The sequence below is a fragment of the Lonchura striata genome, chromosome 18, assembly GCF_050655825.1.
Source record: "Lonchura striata isolate lonStrDom1 chromosome 18, ASM5065582v1, whole genome shotgun sequence".
In the NCBI taxonomy this organism is placed as follows: Eukaryota; Metazoa; Chordata; class Aves; order Passeriformes; family Estrildidae; genus Lonchura; species Lonchura striata.
In genome coordinates, this window is record NC_140720.1 from 3,177,832 (window position 1) to 3,198,901 (window position 21,070).

At 44.7% G+C, this 21,070-nt stretch overlaps 1 long non-coding RNA gene across 1 annotated transcript; it reads left to right on the plus strand.

The window, feature by feature from the left end:
- Positions 1–11,008: 11,008 nt before the first annotated feature.
- LOC146765811 (uncharacterized) lies at positions 11,009–20,722 on the plus strand. Its single transcript, XR_014949285.1, has 3 exons — positions 11,009–11,250; positions 16,716–16,774; positions 16,921–20,722. It is a non-coding gene; the product is annotated as an uncharacterized LOC146765811 (long non-coding RNA).
- Positions 20,723–21,070: the final 348 nt, after the last annotated feature.

Here is a 21,070-nt window from a genome sequence, read left to right on the forward strand (position 1 = left end):
TGCTGGACATTCATGTGAGGAGTGGGAACGTGCCAGATGTTGGGATTTGAGCCCAATCCATCCTGACTGGCAGCAGCTGGAGCTCTGGTTTACTGTGCTCAGACAGAAAAATATCTGCTGGATCGGGCCCTGCTGATAACAGCACCCTGGGAGGATAAAAGTAATAGCTGGGAGACCTTGCAATTGGTTTCTGGTGGATTCTGTTAAGAAAATCTTGAAACTTCGGGGTGGTAGGGCTTGTAAAAGATGTAAAAATCAGCCTTTTTTTTTACATGCTTTGTGTGACACTCAAAAATCAGCCAAATCTGGCTTTGTGTGACACTCTCAGAGGCAGGTGAGGGATGGAACTTTTGGCTCCTCTGAATTATTTGGCTTTAAAATCACGTGGAAGATGGGAAAGAAGTGTCAATTCAGAAAGATATCCCTCGTGTTTGGATCTCATTCCTCATTTCTCCCTGTGAACCAGCAAATAAAGACAATTCCTGACACAGGCATGGCTTGAGCAGAGCCCAGATCCTCCCCAGCCCCCCTGCAGGACACACACTCATCCCCACAGTGACATCCAGGAAAATCGAGGCCAGCTCAGCTCCAGACCCACTGGGAAGGCAGGAGCAAAGAGAGGGAATTGAAAGGAGGAGTTGGAAGGGCAGATCCTGCTCCCCCTGACCTCAGGGCAGCACTCTCAGACCTCTGGGTTGTTCTGGTTTTGCCCCAAATGAGGTTCTGGGGACAATTTTCCACTCTGGGGGAGGTTTTGTTGGGTATCAGGGCAAGGTTCCTCATCCAGAGGCTGCTGGGCACTGCCCAGGCTCTCCAGGGAATGGTGACATTCCCAAGGCTCCCAGAGCTCCAGGAACATTTGAACATCACACCAGGGATGCCCAGGGTGGGATTTTGGGGTGTCTGTGCAGGGCCAGGGGTTGATCCTCCTGGATCCTGGATGATCCTCGTGGGTCCCTCCCAGCTCAGGATATTTCACAATTCTCTGATTCCATGAACAAAAGGAAAAGATTGCATTCAATTCCTTGCAGGTAAAAGATTTCTGGGGGTCTAGGAGTGAGAAACAGAGTTTGTTGGGAGGTTGTTTTCAAAGGAAACTTATTCCAATATCCCTTTAAAAATATGTTCTGGGAGAACATAAGGAATTTAAGTTCCCCATTTCCCCTCCCCCAGCCCAGATCCATTCTGAGACAGAAACCAACACCTTCAGATTTCGTTTTGAAGGCTCCTTTCTTCAGATTTTTTGAGACAAATTTTACCTTGCTTAGAGTATTACATTAAAAGAAAAGAAAAAAAAAAAAAAAGGACTAAAAATCAATTACCCACAGATTTTTACGGAGTGTGGAGGAAGGTAACTCACCCCACTGGTCATAAATTGATTTCTGGAGGCGCAAGGACCAGTAAAGCCCAGTCCTTTGCCACAGTGCCCTGGTGTGGAGCTTCCTGCAGGTCCCACGATGAGGGGCAGCCCCTGGGGTGCACAATTTGCAACAGAGGCTCCTCATTGCAGAGCTCCCCTGCCACAGGGAGCCGAGATGTTTTCCTTGGCCAGAGGAACTGCAGGAAATAAATTATTCTGCAGCCAGAGCTGGGCATGGGGTACAGAGAACTGGACACCTTCCCAGTGGCCTCTTGCCTGGAATTGGCTCTGGATTCACGGGGCTGAGCGGGATTTGCAGGAGGCAGATGTGGATTAATTCCCAATTCTGTGGATTAATTCCCAATTTGGGTTTATCTCGGCACGTCACAAAAGGACAAAGTGGTGCCTCAGCAAATCTCCCTCAGCAGGGCCAGTGTGTCTCCTAGCAGAGCTGGGAAACTCAAATTCATCCCCATCTTTGCATGTTTGGTGCTCAAACCTCGTGTTTTAGCACCTCACACAGCTGGGCAGAAGGACTCTCAGGTAAACTCATTTCTGGTCTAACTCCATCAAAACCATGCATGAAGGTCTCCTAAAATTACATGTTGCTGTGAACCTCATGGCAATGGCAGTTATCTAAAAAAGGGGGAAAAACCCTCAGACAATGTTCCTTTTGCCATCAAATCTGTTTCCATTCGGGGTAGAGAAAAAAATCCTCTGACCTTTTGCATTTAGTCATAAAAGGTCAGATTAAAAATAGCATTGTGATAATCACCTGTGGGAAAAGGTGATGAAAAAATGAAATTTAAAAAACCCCGCAAGATGAACTTAAATTCTTTCAAAAATAAAGCTGTGTGTGATCAGGTAAATAAATATTGTGTTCTGTTATGGCTTATCTGGCTCTAGTCAAGTGCCTGTCCTCCTCTCCTTAGGATTTCACTCCCTGGTACCTGTCTCCAAAATACATATTTAATGTACATATTTAATGTGCATATTTAATGTGCATATTTAAGTTGCATATTTAATGTTTTCAAGCAAGGAAGACAAGGCAGGACTTTAAAATCCTCTCTGTCCTCCAGAGATGCTGGTGGGGTTTCATGGGAGCCGCAGCAGCAGCTGCTGCTCGTGTTGAGGAGGCAGCCTGGGATCTCTCCTGCTCGGAGCTGTTCTGCACATTTACTGGGAAAGGAACGAGGAAAGTGCTCTCAGATGGGCAAAATCACTTCCAGAAGCTGTTTCTGCACCAGGTCACACAGTAGCTGCTGGGAAGGACCAACCCAAATCAGGGCAATGCAGGGTGGCAGCTCTGGGCTGACATTTGGCTCCTTTGCCCGCTGAGATTTTCCTCCTGCCAATGTTTTACAACAACCCAATCCCACATTTTACGTGACAAAGTGGGGAATTTACTCCTTCCCAGCTTTATTTCCCCCATCTGAGAGCTCCTCCAGCAGAAATCCATCCCATGTGATAAGGTAAATCTTGCATTATTAAAAGTGAGGGAAAGGGAATTCTTTTGCAGCGCTGGTGAATATTTGAGTGGGTTTTGTTTTTTTTTTCCAGGATGTCTGGCTGTTATTTCATCTCGCTCATCCACACAAAATAATTGGGAAGTCAAAGCACAGCAAATATCTCCTGGTGCTCGTTGGCCAGGACTGGGACATTATTGGGGAGTTAAGTGGATAATGGTGTGAAATAAGCCTATAAAAACCAACACACTTCAGAGTTAATATTTTTTCAGGGTGCAGTTAAGTTACTGTGACACATCTGTCATAACTCTTCTGGGGAGCTTCAGAATGTGTCTGATCTTTCCCCCTCGGAGCTGAAATGGATCTCCTGAGCTTCAGGAAACCCAATCCCCGCAGGTCACTGGCAATAAGCTCTGCAGTGTCAATACAGGCTGTGGTTACAGTGGCAGCCTGCAAGAATCCAAGGCCTCATCCTGGCCCGGGGAATCTTCGTTTCCACCTGTGCACCCCCGCTGAAATTCATTTTTCAGGGTCTGGCTGGGATATTATGGCACCCATATCCCAGGGGAAGTTCCTGCACCAGCCTTTCTAAAATCTTTGAAAACTTCTGGATGAGGAGAATCTCAGAATCCTGTGAAGCCAGTGGCTGCTTTCCTGGGCTGGGATGGACACTGAGGCAAAAAAAAAAAAAAAAAAAACCAAAAATTTCTTCCCGATTCATCTGTTATGTTTGGGTTTTAATACTTCATTAAGGAAAGCATTTGGCACTAAGAATTTCTTTCTAGCTGAAAATAAATTCGGATGATTAAATTTTATTATAAACTAATGGAGGCTCTAAAAAAAGTTGAGTAAAAGGTTCCACACATCAAATATAAATGTTATTATAAGGCAAATATTCCAGGATGTTTGGAAAGCTGTTCCTGGGCTGGTTTATCTGAGCACTGAGTATGAATTCCTCTATGAGGAATCACTCTCCTCTTTATTATCACCCAGCAGTGACTCTCTCTAGAGTTTATTGGAGCTAAAGCCAACCTCGCTGCACTTTGGGAAGTGGCAGTTTTCTGTGCCCAGGTGCTGCCTGTGCTCCCAAAGCGAGCAGCAGAGAGGCAGAACCAGAGATTGCAGTGACAAGCTCTGCTCTGGGCCCCAGACACCCAAAACTTTGGGATTTCTGTCCAGTACAACTCGGAAATCTCAGTTCTCACTCTGGGTCTGGGCTGGCTTTGCTGTTCCAATCCATGTTAAAGGAAGAGAATGAAAAGTAACTGAAGTTATTAATGTATAAAAATTGAACTGTTTTGGATTCCTACAGTCTTCAAGGACTGCTGTGGGTACCTGGGATTAAATCTTGCACTTTTAGGCCGAGCTGTCACAGATCCCATCCTCTGCTTCGTGTTAAGCTCTGATTTCCAGGATTTTGGCTGAGCTCAGCCAGGAGAGGGGATTCATTTCCAAAGGAACAGACCTAGCTCTGGGTTCTGCTTTCAAAGAAACCTGAGGGTGTCTGGGCTCAGAAAACATCTTCAAACCCAAACCATCCTCCCTGGCTTGGCCTAAGCCCAAAGCCCAGCTGCAGCTTGCTCCGTTTGCAGGACAGAGGGGAAGGAACTGAATGGAATCTCAGTTTCCAGCTTTGAAATATCTGCAGACATTGCCTTTTAATAGGGATATTTAATGCCATCCAATGATGTATTAAATGAGGGGGTATTAAATGAGGAGCAGATATTTAATCCTATGGCCATGGGGCAGTTTTTCAGCTCTGATATTGAGCACCTCTCTCAGCACGGAAACAGGGAGCTCCAGAGCAGATGGTTGGGGTAAAAATATTCTACAGAGCCCCAAGTTTAGAGCTAAAGGGGTTAAGGACTTACAATGGAACAAAAATTGAATGAAATCAAATAAAATCCTCCGTTCTGTGCTGATGCAGTGGTGCTAAAAGGTTAACTTCCCAAATGGGCCCGCTCTGGAGCCGATCCTGTGGTGGCTCTGTGGTTTCCGCCTATATAAATTTGATAATATTTTACAAATGCAGTATATGAAATATATTCTTAACATGTGTTTAATACATTTACAATCTATTAAAATGAAAAACAGAATACGCTTCAAATACTGCTGGGGTATTTGCTTAATGCAGTATGTCTGGAACATGTTAAACATTATTTTAGAGGTAATTGAAACATTTCACACACATTCACCCTGCGTGCTGCGTGTGTGCACTGCATGCACTGGGGGCACACAGGATGGGTAGCCAGCCTGAGGACGGAGAGATTCTGGCAGCACAAATTTCCCTGGAAGCACAAATCCCTTGCACCTTCACCCCCATGGCGTGGCTCTCGCTTGAAGCAAATAAATGAGATCCAAATTTACCCCGGGCAGGCAGTTCCCAGGTTGCAGGGTATTATTGCAGCTCGTTTCAGCACATAGCCTGTCAAAGCAGCCATTAAACCCTTCTCAAATGAATATTTCTGTAAATACACTCGGGCCGGGAATATTCCCGGGTAAGTATTTGCTTAGTTTCACAACATGTTCCTCTCACTCATGCCAATGTTCCCAAAAAGTGAACAAGGTGTGGGGAGTAATGATGGAGTGGAGTCCTCGTTCCTGCCCAAAGAAATGGCCACAAAGGCTTGATTATAGTCTTTTTTCTGTTAATTGCAGGCTTTTCCTCATTATCTCCATTTCAGGTTCCTGGACAAGGCAGGGTGATTAATAAATTAAATATCCCTTTTTGGTGAGATGCTCCTGGTTTAGTGGGGAGCAGTGAAAAATGGGGTTTATTTGCACATGTCCCACGCTTCTGCCTCCTCCCTGACATTTCCTCCTCCACTTTTGGGATGAGGAGCCCACGCTTCACATGCCACGGAGCTTTATTTTCCCATTCCTTCAACCTAAAGCACCAAATTGTGCCAAAAATCCCGAGGGAGATGGGAGTTGCACTGCAGGCTGGCTGTCGGGAGAGCTGCACCTCGTGCTGAGAGATCTGCAGCTTGGGAAGAAGCCATTTGTGTCCCACTGAAGCCCCCCCAAAAAATCTGGCTTTTCTTTGTGATGTTTTGTTTTGTGTTTGGGATCCAATCTTTTTTGGAGATAGGAAAGCGAATTTATTCAGGGAAAAGAAAAACAACACGAGGGATGAAAAGGAAGAACTCTGTGCTCATGAAAATGAGATAAGAGCAGCGTTTGGAGGGTTCCTGTCTCAGTCTGGGACAATGAGGACCTTGATGTCTCAACTCCTCATTCCCAGCGGAGCCTTTCCTCCATCCATGGCCTCCTCCCAACTTTTTTAATCCTTCTGAAATCCTCTCCCTCTGCCAAGTAATGTGGGCAGCCATAAATTTGCCCTGGTGGTGGTAGACTGCAAACAATTCATCATTTCAGCCTTGGTTTGGACACTCATTCAAGCTGGAAGCCATTAGAAGCAAAAATACAATTAATCAAAGCTTAAAATAGACAGAATTAAGTCTCATTAGAGGGGTTTGGGGATGTTTAGCAATTTCTGTATCATCCCTTCTCTGTAGCTCCTTCAGGGAGTTGTCTCAGCACACAGGTAAAATGGAATTATTTTGAAATTATTTGATATGAGGGAGCAGATATTCATTTTCCAAGGACAACTCCAGCAAAAAACTTCATTTTTATGCATCCTTCTGCTGTCCCTCGCCACACTTCTTGTGTATCTCAGGCAAACAGAGATTGTACTTCACATTCCACTTACTTCAACAGAAATAACTTTTTTTACCAATGGAAGCTCAGGCTGTGTGATTATTGTTAAAAATAAGAATGAATCCCCATTGTTTATTTATAATAATTATAAATATAATTAATATATAATTATATATATTATATATTTAAAATATATAATAAATTATTTATAAATGACAAAAACCCCTCTTCTTTTTCAGTTGTATTAATTTTCTCTGTTCCTACAGATGCTTTAAGACATCTTGCAGACAAGTAGGACAAACTATGAATGGGTTTTGCTAAAAATAAAGTGATAATTTTAGCCATAGATGTTGTATGTTCCTCACCAAGGGCATCTCTGAACCATTCCTTAAAGCTTATTTTTAAAGATCTCTTTAAAGATCGTGGCAGATCTTAAATGCAAATAAAAATTTAATTTTAAATATGTAAATGTAACTGTAAATTGAAATGTAAATGTGAATTTACAGTGATTGTCTCTGTATTTTGTGCTGGTTTGAGCTGAGCTCTGAAATGCCCATCAGCTGCTTTCCAGAAAGGTCAGGAATCATTTCCAACCCCCTGGATAATGCCCTTTATTTCCTCTTTCTGCCCAATTTTGTAATCCCTGATTCCCTGGAAAGTTTTCCTGAGGGGCAGAGAAGCCCCAAAATCTCCCCAGTTTCTTTTGGTTCTCATTTTAAGCCCCTGAATTTTCGCACCTCTGGGAAGTGGAGGCACAACGGGCACAGGAATTTGGTTTCTCTGTGAACATTTTTGGCAAGGCGGGTTTGATTCCTCGCCTCCTCCCTTTCCTTTCATCTCCTCCTCCTCCTCCTCCTCCATCCCACCCCATCCAAACCCAAGGTGCCCTTTCCAGCCCAGGAGCCCAAAGGAAAGTTTGGAGATTACAAATTGGAATAAACTTCATTTCAACAGTAAACAAGCAAAGAACCGACCACACTGGTGTCAGGTTCTTGATAAATATTAGGCCTGACGTAGGTTGGGGTTTTTCCTTGGATTTCTGCTGGCTCTTGGCATTCCAGGAATCCTTTTTTTTTTTTTTTTTATATTACATATTTTTCTTTTTTCTTTATTTTTTTTAATGAGCTGAAATAGTTTTCCAGCCCATGACCATGGAGTGCATTGTATTCATTATTTAGTGACATGGTCACAAGCAGAAAACTGTCTGAAATCATGTCTTAAACAGACAAATTTAGCTCCAGACATTTATTTTTCCTGATATAAGAAGAGGTGTTAACCAAGGGCTGTATTTGGTGGGTCATAGTGGCAGCTAATTTTACAGAGAAGAATCTACATGATCATTAATTCAATTTAACTTAATCTAATTTAATTTGATTCTACTTTATTTTACTTTTTTCAACACTTGTCCTGCGGAGTCCTCAAACCCTAAACTTTGTACCCGAATAAAAACCCCATAGGCACCGACTTTGCAAAGCAATGAGGAAATTTCCACATGAAAAGTCCTGAAAGCTGCCAGGGCAGGAATTCTGTGGCTGAAGCAGAACTTATTAACCACAAGACATTGCTGAAATATCAACCAGATGCTTTGCCCCATCCTAGGCTGAGTTTTAACTCTGTATATGAATCAGCTCAGGCAATTTTTTAATCAAGGACTGGCGGAAAAGGAAAATCATTGCGTGATAAAAAATGGGAAAAAATTGATTTTATATAAAATAAGATTGACTCTGAGAAAACGAGAACTCTTCAAAAAGGGTTGAGATGATGACAAATTGAACTTTCCAGGGTTTTTTTTCAGAGGAGTGTTTCAAATATAGGAGTGGCTGAACCGCAGAGAAATCCGACTGCCCACATTTCCAGTGAGAGTCCCTTGGAAAACAGGTGACTTTGCTGGTGTGGAATGAGAGGTTTGAAAAATCTCTGCAGTGCATGAATCTAAAATAAAGTTCAATCAGGACATGGCATCCCTGAGTGCCTCCCTCTGCTCAAAGATTCTGAAATCTTTACATAATACAGTGACTTTCAGCAGACCCTGAAGAAAATTGTGTTGGCAGAACCCAAATAAATTAGGATTCATGAGGGTGACTCTCCACATTCCAATATTTGCTTGGGTCCCATTCACTGAAGAGGTTCCACCTCATGGGTCTTCCAGAGCTCACCCAAAAGTAGAAAATATTTTTAACTTGATGGGCACAGGATCCATGTGGAGAGGGATTAAAGCCCCTGAAAGGAGTAAAAGAAGAGCTGGGAATTCTCAATTCTGTGGGAGTACCAGTGCTGAGCCACCACGTGGAATTTGGGGGATTTGGCAGCTCAGCCCTGAGGAGAAGAGCCACCCCTTGCACCCTGACACAGCATCCCTCTGCATGGAAACTGGGTTATTTAAAATATCTAAAAAATCTAGCAATTCCTGCTAGAGGCGTGGATATTCAGTTGGATTTCAGGGATCAAACAGTGACAAAGCTGATGTTTGCTTGCACAGCAATCCTGTCTGCTTTGTGGATGTTCTGACAATATTCAGGAGCTGCATTCCTGATGGTGCCCAGATTCCTGCTCTGATCAATTCCAGCAGCTTGGATGAGCACTGCAGTCACATTGTCAAATGCATCCCTGGCCAGCAAAACCAAACTATTCTGGGTGCTAAACACCCTTAATTAACTCATCAAAAACTACATGGACTCAATTAATCTGAAATATCTGCCTGGTGATTTCATTTCCTCGTCCCTTCGCTCCATTATCTCCCAGAGCCCTGCAGCTGCCCCACCTCAGCCCACAGTTTGTTTATTTGTGCTCAGGCTGGAAACCTCCAAAAATAAATGAAGGCTCAGGTGTGGAGCAGTGATGCTGAGTGACTCAGAGGTGGCACCAGGCCCAGGAGTCACCCATGGCTGGGTGAGGACACCACAGCTTCTGCCTGGGCCTGAGCGAGACAGGGCCTCAACCTTCCAGCTGCTCAGTTTCGATCTAGAACCTCGTTTTCTCCACTTCTCTTTGTTTTCTCTTTTGTTCCACTTGTGAAAATGGTGCAAAAACATCTGAGTTGCCCTTCACTGCGGGTTGCTCAAAGCTTTGTCGAGAGCCCAAGAAGGTAGCAGTGCTGGGGTGTCTCCTGGCCATCACCTACTTCCAAGCAGCCTTAAATCTTGGGTTTTTCAGCCTGGATTGGCATTTCCCTGATGAGGAGCAGCAGGAAGGGGCTCTGCTGTGTTTCCCTCACATCATCCCAGCCCTTGCTGGGGGAAGGAACAGGAATCAGGGATGTTCTGCAGCTCCCAGGATGAGTCATGGCTCCTCCCAGGGTGTTTTTCCTACAAATATTGCTCAAACAAAACAAACAAAACAATTGGTGGCTGGAGCCTCCCTCGGTGCCTCAGAGGTGGAAGTGTCCTCTGGGCTGGTGGCCAGGGAGTGGCTTCAGCTGAGGCTGGGACAGGGACATTGACAGGGACAGGCTCTGTGTGGGGTCAGGCTGGCGCTGGGCACATCCAAACCCCAAAGGAATGTAGGTGCAGAACGGGACAGCAGCTTCGGCTCTGGTCTTCCCAACCTTGATACTTTGGGCTTTAAGTTTTTCTGTTCTGTTTTTGTGTGCAGCTTTTAGCATTATATTGTCACTGGGATCTCTTCACAGGGGGTGAAGATAAATTCTAGCTGGATTCTGGCTGGAGACTCAAGGACAATCTCTTCAAACTTCAGCCCAAAGCACAAACAACGTGAAAAGAGGAGGGCGGGCAAGCAAGCAAGGAGGATGAAACTTCATAATTTTAAGCTATTAATTGGACAGTTGGCTCCTGTATGCAAATGGACTTATAAAAATGTGAGCTCACATGACCCAGCCCTCTTTTCTTTCATCTTGGAGCCATCCTGGTACTGCCAGGGTGTGGCCTTTGAAGGCTCTTCCATAAATCTCCTCTTTATTCCTCTCAATTCTGTCTAGCCTCTGTTCCAGCTTCTCAACTGTCACAATCTGAGGTATTGATGATCCCGAGATTGTAAAAGTCTCTGTCTGTCAGCCCCCTGCCAAAGCAGAAGCCAGAATTGGTCTGTGCTGGTTTCCAGGTTGTTTATTCTGTTGATCTCTCACATGTTCTGCTGCCCTGCCCAGCTCTGTCCTGCAGGGCAGCGTGTGGGGCTCTGCCCTCAGTGGGATGTGACAAACATTAAATACCAGAAACTCCCTGGGCTGCATTTACAAGAACGTGCCAATATCTGTCACCTACGTTGGACAGTGTGTCCCCAGCCTGAACCAACAGAAAAATGCCAACACCACAGTGAGACATGGAGGGCATGAAGAAGGAGAAAAAGGACAAGACACACCCAATTTCCTCCATCTTGTCCCCTTTGGACCCCTTATCTAGAATCCTAAAATTTTACTTTTGCACCCGTGCCACAATTAATTATTACTGATATCAAACACTCAGAGCTGGTAATTCATGCTGTGAGATTGAAAACTCTTTTCCATGGACAGAGATCACAGCCAGTGTCTCTGGGGGCTCTGTCCAGGGGGTTCCTGACCCCTGCCAGGGTCCCAGGGCAGCCAGAGGGATGCTCTGGGTTCCCACACTCAACCTCTCCAGGTGTTGTCTCTCCCCAGGGACACCGTGACAATCATGGGCTGTCCCTGCTGTGTCCCCAACACCTCCCACAGGGACACATCCCCCAGTCACACCTCCCTGAGCCCACAGGTGTGGCCTTGCCGTGACAGAATTCCCTGTGCTCATGGATCCGATTCGGTTGGTGGGGCCCTCATCCTTTCCAAGCTTCATGGTGAGTTAGCCCCATATTCCTTCTCAAAATGTTCTTATCTTTCCACTTTTAGAAAATATCCACTGCTCCTAAAGTTTCCAGCCTTTCTCCAAATTACTTACTCTTTTTTTCCTTTTTTTTTTTTTCTTTATTTCTTTTTTTTTTTTCCCTGTAAGAAAGTGAAATCTGTGTGCTTGCTTATTAAGCCACTTTATTCTTGGCAGGCTTTGAAAAAAGCCCTACTTCAGCAATTTAAGCTTTTCTTCCTGGAGGCACAATACTCAGACACAAGGAAAAGTAAGTAGAGAAGACAAAATAAACATATTTTTTCAGGAAGACTCAAAGCCAAGTGGAACTTTCAATGAATGATTTGAGAGAGTTGCTGCTTTTGATATGCACAAATACATCCCAGCACTGCAGGCACACACCACATCCCTGGATTCTGTGGAGCTGGACAGGGAGAGGGGGGGAAAACCAGAATAGATATTGCAGTTTGTGCCTCACAATGGCTTTGAAATGCAAGCACGGCTCAGGAAAGGTTGTGCGAGTTCATAAATGATGAATTTGGATTGCCCAGACTAAAGGGAAAAAGGGAAAGATCCTCCATTTTTCACTCATCCCTAAAATATTCCAGAATATTTAGGAATCTAGAATACAATATCCTAAAGCTTGTATTTGCTTTCTACTCTACGTTTATTTACTTAAATAAGAGGAGGTAAAGATGACTGGATTTATATTTTGGTCTTATTCACACCGAATTTATTAAAAGTTATGGCAGACTCATTGTTGGGATGAATTTCCAATATCCCAGGAGGTCAAAGGTGCTGGCTGGACACCAGCTAGATCCATAATATCCTGGACAATAATTAGGGTTTTATCTGTAACTTTTAATTAGTATTTTCAGGATCTTTAGTGGGATATTTTACCCTGCTTCCTTCCTTAAATGGAAGCATTTTTATCCAGCAAAAAGAACCCAAATGGGAAGACTGGTTGAACAAAAAAATGGTGGGAAATCAGTGGGGAAGGCATTCCCACAGATAAATACAGAAAATAATATAATAAATCCTGCCAGAGAGTTCTGGCCATGCAAGGAATTGCTGCCACAAAATGTCCTCAAGCTGAGGACACCCAGATCTGTCACACGTCCTGGAGCTGGTGTGTGAAAGGACCCAGGAATTTTCTCGTGGAGCTTCTTTCTCCTCATCCCTTCTTTTATTGAGGACAAAGAGACAAAAGCTCCCATGGGAGGGAAGAAATGGATTTCACCCCCAGCTCTGCCTGACTGTACGAGGTCTGTGTGTCTGCCACATCTTCAGGGCTTCACCCTCAGGGTGGCCAGGGAGGACACTCTGGAAAATGGGAATTCTGGATCCTCTCCAGGCAGCTTCAACCTGGTTTTGTTCACAGTGATGAAGAAAACCAGAGCATTAAATGAATTCCAAAGCCCTGCACCCTTCAGGACCAGCTCAATGCCAACAGTCCTTTCTTATCATCCCAGTTTGAGTCACAACAGAACCACAGTGGGCAAGAACTGTGACAAGGTGGAATGGAACCTGTGCCACTGCAAACATCCCCTCGAATCTCACCTTCTCTGCATTTCATGTCCTTGAAACTGATTCCACCATCAAGGTTCAATATGGGAGAGAGAAACCCACTTCAAGCCCAGTCCAACAGAGCCCGTGACACCTTTTTCATTCAGATGGCCTCAGAAATGAGCAGAGCAAAAGCAAATGAGCAGAGAGAAAGCACCAGAGCTCTGCATCACTCGTGCTCCACTCCACTCCAATCTGAATTTGAATTTGAAATTCGGGTTATTCAACAACATGGCATTGTCTCCTTTTATTAAGGCCACCAGCTCCTGGAGGTCCTGGGTGTGTTATTGTTCTCAATTAACACACTTCTCCCCTTTCTCCCTGGAATCCTTCCTGCTGGTTTGCATTGTAACAATACCTCCAGCTCATGGGCTCCAAGCTGGATTTCAATTTGTGAGGCCACTTTCACTTCATAACCCACCCCAGAATGTTCAGTCTCCATTCGAACATGTTGCATTACTTAAATTCCCAGAAACAAACAAACAAACAATTTCTTAGCTTTTTTTCTTATTAAATTGCTTTGGTGTGAAAGAATAAATCTTTGCATTAAGAAAAAAAACCCTCAGCAAATGAAGCCAGACAGTAGCTGTGTCTTTTGGCAATGAGAATAATCTAATAAAACATCACCTTTCAAAGACAAAAAAAGTTCCTCTGGACACTCAGTAACGTCACCTCGGCACGAAATATATTCCACTCTTGGTTTGTGTTTTTTGGACCAACGCAGCTTAGGATGGTTGTTATCCCAAGCCCATGCCACCAGAGTTGGAATTAATAATATAAACGGTGAGCCCAAGCCCTGATTGACAGCTCTGATTCTGTTAATACCTCCTAGTTGGGCTTCCACCACGGTCAGAAGTTAAAATTTATTTTGACAAGCTTTCTGCTGGTTATGGAGGCTGGGAGCTTTATACCGGGGTATCCAGTGATTAAATATCTGGCATAGATTATCAAAAACGAGATGGGGAAGGCAGGGAAGGCCTCTTGATGACAAACTGGATCCCGCGGCGCGGCCAACTTGGTTTTAATTAAGTTATTACCGCCCTTAATGGGAAGGGGCTGTTCCTTTGTTCTGTGGCAAGGCAGCAGACAGGGATGGAGCAGGGAATGTCAGCAACTCAATTAAGGCAGGGCTGCCTGGAGGATGCTCCCAAGGACACGGAGGTGGCCCCGGGAAGGAGCTGCCCGGGAGCATTCGGGATTCCTGGGAGAACAGGGATGGAGTCTCCAAGCCCACCAGGGTCAGCAGGAGCAAGTCAGGATTAAGGGGAGAGCTCCTGGCCTTAATCAGTGGGTTCAGGGTAATTAAAGGCAGAATTGCTGGGAGCCAGCCCCTTTGTTTCCCAGCGCTGGGGCAGGATTGTCCCTGTGGTTCATTTTCCAAAGTGCCTCAGTGCACTGGATATTCCGAAGATGGTTTGTAAAATCAATTTTTATTATCTTCTTGATCACCTGCACCAAACCCTTTCAATATCAGTAGAAGAGAAGGCAAGAGAAGCCTGTTTTATCTTCTTTCAAAACTTACAACCTTATTTTTATTTTATTTAAAAATCCCAGCTGAAAACATCATGGGTGGCTCCAATTCAGCAATTTTAGCTCAGAGAAGTTTGATAATACCAGCATGAAGAAGAAAACCAGACCAAATAATTTTCAGCCTTAATTTTATTAAAATTCTTGTTGTTGAACAAGGAAATATCTGAGGTGCTGCAAGTCAGGAGTGAAGTGCACACCTTGCAGAGAAATGTCTGGAAAAGCCCCTTTTTGAAGATTTTTTTGCTCTTCTGGAGCACATAAGCTGAGAATTAAAGATTCTCTGTGGAGTCATCCAGTCTCACCTTATAGAGCAACAGGACTTGGTGTGGGGTAAGAGTATAAAACCCACAGAATACCCAAAAAAACTCCTGTGCAGAGCAATCCTTGTACAAAAGCAAGCAGCAGCAACAAACACCCCATATCCCAGCCCACACCCCGCTGGGCAGGGTTTGTGTGAAGTGCAGTCAAGCACGGATGCTCCATATGGTCACGAGAATCCCTGGGATAGAGGGAGTAGCCACCCAAAACCAAGCTCAGACTATACACTTTACAAAGAGGCAATCCCCGTGAAGGGTTTAGGAGGGGGAAAAAAGAGACAGAGGTTAAAATAAAAAAATAGAGGAAAAAAAGCCATTTTCGAAGTGTAAACTTTGCTGCTCAGGGGTACGTGTGGAGCTGTGGGCTGTTCTTGCTGTGTGGGTGTGAAAGTACAACTGTTGCAATGTTTAAAATGGGATATTTATTGGTTTTGGTGGTAAAATTCATGTGGATGGCAAAGGGACAGGGAAGAATTGCACATTTCTCCCTGTGCACACACAGCTGAGAAAGAACTGGCACCTCCCTGCAGATAAGAACTGCGAAGACTCCAGGGTGTCCAGACAAAACTGGGAAAATTCCTAGAAGGGCAAGAAGAGGAAAAATTACACATTTTAATTGTTGAGAGGCAGTGGGGATAATGAATACATTAAAACCATAATGTAAATAAAATGTTATCACAGCTATAATAACAGTAATTATTGTTATTATATTCCATTTTAGCAGCACTAATCACTGTAAGAACTGATATAGGAAAGATGAACAAAGTGCAAATATTTTACTGTGCACAAACTGATGAGGAGAAAGATATTCTGAAATCAGTTGATTTTAATCAGCACCTGAAAGATGAGGGTTTCTTTTTTTTTTTTTTTCAGTGAAATTGTCAGAATTTTAGGCACCTGAACTGTTCATTCCAAAATATTTTCTGTCCAAAATATTTTCGGTCCAAAATATTTTCACTCTGGAATAAAAGAAATATTTAGGAGCAACAAGTAGCTCACCTGGAGGAGAAGTAACAGAAAACCAGATCAGAGGGAGAGGATTTTGAGGAAGTGTCTGCAGGGTTGGGATCCCCACAGAATGTTTTAGTCAATAAAAGATAAAAGATTCCAAGCCATAAATGGAGAAGATAGGGAAACTGTTTCCAAACTGAGATATGCGAGATGTGATTGCATAAAACATCAGCTGCACCTAAATCAGGGATGCTCCTGGGAGGTAAAACTATCAAATATCAAGGGACATGTCAAATATCACTGGAGAAAAAGCTGATTTTGTGTTGGGGAATGAACAATCTTGGATGGCACCAAGAGTCGTAGTTGAGACAGAGACAATACAGAGCAACTCACTCCATTTGCAGAAGGCTTCAAACCTGTTTTTATTCCAGCATGCTTTTTGTACATTCTTACACAACTCATGAGTTTACACTTTACTCATTGGTCAGGAAAGACAAACAAAGTGCTCATTGGAACAAGTTTCTCTTCTTTATCCTTCTTCCTTTCTTGGTTTCTGTGTCAGCGACCTTGGTGGGAATTTTTTTCAGGGATAAACGTGGATCCTCCTATCAAACTCCTCTCTGGCTCGCAGAAGTCGCTGTAAAAGCTCTTCCATGACCAACCAGAAATGGCACAGAATATTTGACATTTTCAGTGTGGTTTTTGTTGGTTCAGCATGACACTGCAACTTCTCATGGTGCCTTCTGAGAGCTTCTGCTCCAGAAACATCCATCCTCACCAACAGCTCCTTCCAGCCAGCATTCCCCTGGGATGTGGCATTAATCCTGGGAATCACAGAGGACCAGGAGAGGTCTGGGACAGGACATGTGTCCAGCAGGAACTTCCCAGAAGAACCTTCTTGCAGGCTCAAATTCACCAAATCAGAGTTCCTCTGCTCAGTTTCCTCTCCTCACTGCTCTGGTTTCTCCTCAGATCCCACAAATCTTTTGGTTTTTACAAACAACATCCGTGGAGAGAAACCTTTCATTGCTCGCAGGTACAGAACTCAGTGCAGGAAACATGAAGTGAAATTTTTCTTTTTTTCTCTCTTTTTCAGACATTGCACTTGATGTTTCATCTGCTGGTTCAGACCCATGTACAGAACTCCTAGTGCAGGTAACATGAGGTGAAATTATTCTTTTTTTTTTCCTTTTTTAGACACTGCACTTGTTATTTCACTTGGAGCTGGTTCAGATCCAGGTACAGAACTCTCAGTGCAGTTAACATGAAGTAAAATGATTCCTTTTTTCCCCCCTTTTCAGACATTGCACTTGATCTTTCACTTGCTGGTTCAGATCCATGTACAGAACTCCTAGTGCAGGTAACAGGAGGTGAGATTATTCTTTTTCCCCCCCTTTTTCAGACACTGCTCTTGATGTTTCACTTAGAGCTGGTTAAGATCCAGGTAAAGAACTCTCAGTGCAGGTAACACAAAGTAAAATTATTCCTTTTTTCCCCCCCTTTCAGACATTGCACTTGATCTTTCACTTGCTGGTTCAGATCCATGTACAGAACTCCTAGTGCAGGTAACATGAGGTGAGATTATTCTTTTTTTCCCCTTTTTCAGACATCGCACTTGTCATTTCACTTGGAACTGGTTCAGATCCAGGTACAGAACTCCTAGCACAGGTACCATGAAGTAAGTGAAAGTATTCTTTTCCCCCCCTTTTTTTAGGCATTGCACTTGATGTTTCACTTGGAGCTGGTTCAGATCCAGGCATCCTTTGGACAATTATGGAGCTTTTGTATAGGAAATGAACACCTAATCCCCAGATCCCACGAGATTCTGCACCCTTCTAGGGGGAATATGCTTTTTTAAGAAAATCCTTTGCCCTGTGCTTGAAGAAAATCCTCTGCCCTAAATCTCATAAAACAAAGCAGCTTAGGGATCCTTGCAATAGCAGAGCTGAACTAAACACGCTTTAACAAAGTTTCCCTTTGTCAACAGCATCTCAGTGAGCTCCCTCCTGCGGGATGAGTGTCAGGCTTCAGGCTAATCTCGGTAATTCTTTAACCAGAGATTTGCACGTTATTAAGTGGTGGTTTCTCGGTGGGTGGAAAGCGATCAGGCAGGGGAAGGTTCCTCCTGATGCAGATTTCAAACGTTCCATTCTTCCCCGAAAAGCCCAGCGAGGTGTGTCCGGCCTTGAGGGACGTAAGAGGTGAATAAAATCAGAATAAAATGCCTCTCGAGGGTTGTTCAGCAGCTCAGCCCACAGACAGAGGTTTCTGGGCGGCCCCAAGGTCTTTGCTAAGCCTGGCTTAGTCTCTGCAGGTAATTGCAGGTCCCAAAGCTCAGTGATGTCACCAGGGAGCCTCCAGGTGACCCTGGGAGGACCTGGCCAACCCCAGAGCATCACTGCCTCCAGCATCCTCAACAAAGCCTCTCTTCTGCTGCCATTTCAGCTGAATCCTGAGCCTGCTCTGCTGGGAGACATCACACAGCCTTTAAAATCGAGTAAATATAAAAATACAGTAATGATGGCTACACCAGAGATCTGTGAGGGTTTGGTAATACTGCCCTGCTATAGAGAGTGAGAAAAACAAATTTGCTTTTTGCCGGGGATACCAAACACTTCCAGGAACCATCTCAGAGCCTCAGGCCTGACACAATCACTCCCTACAGCAAACCAGGGCTGGGCATGTCCAGCACTGCCCAGGACACCAGGGGAGGGTTGGGCTGGGTCATCTCCACAGGTCCCTTCCAACCCTAAAAATTCCGTGGTTCCGCGATTCGGTGACGGGTGACAAAAACAAGGAGTGGCTCATGGAGCCCCGTGAGAATTTCCAAGGTGGGAGACCAGAAGGAGATTGGAAAACGGAATTCTCCACAGCTTGCTGGAATTATTTTGGTGAATAACCCAGGGGACTCCTCAGGAACGATCCACCCCATTGTCATTTATTTCCAGGATCGCTTCCACATCCAGCTCCCTTGACAAACAGCACCAAAACTCCCCCGAGGTCCCCCAGGGGCTTCTCTGGGTCCCTGTGCAGCAAACCCCTGCTGGCACCGGGGGCTGATGTTCTCCTGAGCTTCATCTCGGACCCATCTGCGTGTGGCATTTGCATGCTGCTGTCTGTGCCGCCCTAATGGTTCGATTTCAAAGCACATCTCCTTCCCTTTTATCTCCAGCTGAATGAGATGTCTCAATAAGCGCCAGATAAAGACGGAAGTCTTTTGTCTGGGCCCAGCCAGGCAGGCCCAGCTGTGAGCAGAGCTGGCTGGGCTTTCACAGGCTGCCTCCAAAAGTGGAGCTCCAGCTCCTTTCAGGCTGCAGGAGCAGGGCACGGGGAACAGGCCTGGCTTGCACACATGGCTGAGTGTCTTCCAGTGTTTATTTTTCCTTCCCCGAGTTATTTTTGATAAAGGAGTTGCGGGGAGCGAAAGAGAAGAGATCAAGAGGGAAGCAAGAAAGGAAGAAAAAGAGGGTGGACGTAGTTAAAGCTCTGATTTGCATCCAGTGGGTTTTTGGATGGTAGATTAGCTTTATATCAGGGTAGACCTTGGCATCGGAGCCTCTGGGCCAGACATTGTTCAGTTGTTGAACAGTGGGAGACTCCTGAGAAAGCGTTTGGCTCTGATTTTAAAGGGACTTGCTTTTGTGCTCTTGGGTTCGGTGACCTGCTGAATAAAAACCAGCCTGGCACTGAGAAATAAAGGCTGTTTTTTCACACAGTTAATAGTGAACAAAATTTTGTCCATCTTAAAAAAAACACTGTCAGCCTTAAAAAACTGTCAGTCTTAAAAAACCCCCAGTCTTAAAAATTTGTCAGTCTTAAAAAAAATCGCCAGTGTTAAAAAATTGTCTGCCTTAATATTTTCTGCCTTAGAACTGTGTGCCTTAAAAAATTATCCAACTTAAAAAGCTGCCAGCAGGCCTACATGATGTGGTAATTACGGAAGGATTATGAAAATAATCAAGGTGTAATCAGCAAGTAGATAATTTTGAATGACACCTTTCAGGTCTGTAAGAGCTCTTCCAAGGATGAAACCTCCACACTGGTCACATCCCAACCAGGTTTGCACCTGAAATGCCCCAAAAAATCCAGCTGGGTTTGTTCCCCAGCTGCTCTGTTCTGCAGGTAAAATGAATTCACAGATTTTCATCGAATTACTGGAATAAACACTGAGTTTGAGCTCAAGAGGTCTCAGAGAAGAGTTTAAAGCCAGCAAGGCCACGATGTTGTCAGGATTAAAAAACGATGGAGCCGAGGAGCAGCTGCTGATTTTGGTCCCAAACCAGCCCTGAGTGAGGTTTGTGCAGAACTTGGCTCTCCATAAAATGAGGACTGAGAACCACCAGCACATCCTTGACCACATTTCCCACCAAGATTTGGGTGTCACCTGCCCTGCAGCAGCCCTGCCCAGCCACACCACCCCACGGGGCAAGGACAAGGAGCTGGATCTTCCCTGCAGGAGCTCCAAGGGGTTAAACTCCCAGGGAGAAAGTCGAGGCAGATGGGGGAGTCTCACCCAAGCCGCCCATCTGGGAAATGTCAAGTGTTCTCACAATGTTTTTCAGGGTTTGTAATGTGGCTGCTCGCTCGCATGCATGAAAACAGCATGGGAATGCAATATTTCCTCCTCCATGTGTGGTGGAGGCCTCCAGTCCAGCTGTATTTTGCTTGTCATGTTCCTGAATTCTGACACCATCTCGAACATGCCAGTTCCTACCAGAGAAAATGCATTTTCATTCTGTTCCCTGGGTGAAAAGCACATTAAAGGCAGAGGAGAAAACCCAGCAGATCCTGGAGCTATCAAGCAAGGCCTCCTTTATTTATTTAATTTTAAAGAACATCTCATTTCATCGGAGGGGGGGGGGGTTGAGTGGGTGGGGGTAAGACTGAGCTTGAAACCATCCCAAAAAATGAGAATGTGGAAGCCTGGGCTTGATGCCACAGAGGAAGAGAGCAAACGATGACAACATTACTGTCACTATATTACCACAGGCTGTAAATTAAAGCAGTGGTAAGCAGTTTAAGCACCATTCCTGTCTGATTCATTACAAAAATACAGTAGCTCTGTGGGCACAACAGTCTGGCTCTCCGAGGGGCTGATATATGATTGGAAAGTTGCACTTGGGCTGCCCGAGCTGCGTGTTCGCAGTGTCCCAAGTGGGGCAGCAGCTGTGTGGCCCTGCTGCCCCGTGGCCAGGCCCCCGTGCCTGGTGGGCTCTGTCTGAGCAGAATTGTTGAAATATGGGAGCCAGATCCTGCCGAGGTGTAAACTGGCAAATCCCTATTAAAGTTAATGATTTACTGGTTTAGCCCAGCTGAGGTCTGGCGCTGGGCGGGCGAGTGTCAAGAAGAGGAACTATTTATTCCTCGGTGAACCATTAACTCTGGGTCCTTTCTGTTCATCCCTGCAGTTAAAATTCCTCCTCTGCTCCTTCCAAAGGAAAAGGGGTGATC